Below are 1,585 nucleotides of genomic sequence, written 5' to 3'. Positions count from 1 at the left end.
TCTCTCTCTCTCTCTTCTCTCTCTCTCTCTCTCTCTCTCTCTCTCTCTCTCTCTCTCTCTCTCTCTCTCTCTCTCTTGCTCTCGCCCTCTCTTTCTCGCTATCTTTCTTGCTTTCTCTCGCCCTCTCACTCTCTCTCCCTCTCCATTTCACTCCTCTCTCTCTCCCGCCCTTTCTTTTCCTTGTTCATCCATTCTCTTCGTCGCTTCCTTGTTCACTCATCGTATCCTTACTATTTCATATCTCGCAATTTTTCAATTCTCGCTTCGCCGTCTCTTTGGGCTTCCCTACTCATACCATCATAATGCATCATAATACAAGCGCATAAACGCAGAGTTTTATGCGCTCTTGATTATAAACTTCAACTTCAAGCCTCACTGGATCTACGCGCGCTCTGCTAGCATCCTGTGCATTTTGCATAATAATCGATCTCCGCGGAAACGCGGTCTGGCGTTAGAATTATTTTATACCTGCAATACGATAGTACACGTTTACGACATGGCGGCTGTCCGCTACGACTATTAGCTCGGCTCGGCTCGGCTCGGCTCGGCTCGGCTCGGCTACTAGCTCGGCCCCCATCGTCTCTCGTCGGCCGCTAGCTCTATCATGACTCATTCGCACAGCAGCCTGGCCATAAGACATCGTCACACGGACACAAACCCGACGGTCACATCCGTCTAAGGAAGCAGACGACGCAGGATAAGAAGAAATAAGAAGAAAAAGAAGAAGAAAAAGAAGAAGAAGAAGGAGAAGAAGAAGAAGAAGAAGAAGAAGAAGAAAAAGAAGAAGAAGAAGAAGAAGAAGAAGAAGATGAAGATGAAGAAGAAGAAGAAGAAGAAAAAGGAGAAGATGAAGAAGAAGAAGAAGAAGATGAAGAAGAAGAAGAAGATGAAGAAGAAGATGAAGAAGAAGAAGGAGAAGAAGAAGAAGAAGAAGAAGAAGAAGAAGAAGAAGAAGAAGAAGAAGAAGAAGAAGAAGAAGGAGACGCGGCCACAGAGGAAGAGAGCAGGAGACGGCTGCGGCCGGCAGCAATGTCTGAGAAGCTGGAATATTAATCTGGACAGCGAAAATCTCTTCGGTCGCTCGGGAGTAGCTGGACAAATAGTGGTCAGTGGCCAACCTTAATAGCTCACCAGCAGGAAATTGGGCGCTCAATACACGCATACATAAATACACCGAGCCGCTACTGTGCAAAGAGTTGCCACGTCTCCAAGGCGACGAGACCGATACATAGATAAATAGAAAAATAGATGCATGCGATGTATGCGACGAGCAAGCGAGGGGGGGCAGAGCGTGACAGGGAAGGGAGAACGAGGGTGGGGAAGGAAGAGAGGGAACAAGGGAGGGTAGGTAAAGGAGAGAGTATATGCGTGAAAGAAAAAAGAAGAAATAAATAAAGAAAAAAGTAGATCGAAGAGGTAAATCCAGAGGGGAGAGAGAAAGAGAGAGAGAGAAAGAGTGAGAAAGAGAGCGCGCGCGCGAGAGAGAGAGAGAGAGAGAGAGAAAGAGCGAGCGAGAGAGCGCGCGCGAGAGAGAGAGAGCGAGAGAGAGAGAGAGCGAGAGAGAGCGAGAGAGAGCGAGCGAGCG

This window comes from Priapulus caudatus, unplaced genomic scaffold (assembly GCF_000485595.1).
Source record: "Priapulus caudatus unplaced genomic scaffold, Priapulus_caudatus-5.0.1 Scaffold1414, whole genome shotgun sequence".
Classification (NCBI taxonomy): Eukaryota; Metazoa; Priapulida; class Priapulimorpha; order Priapulimorphida; family Priapulidae; genus Priapulus; species Priapulus caudatus.
This window is presented reverse-complemented; position numbering follows the sequence as displayed.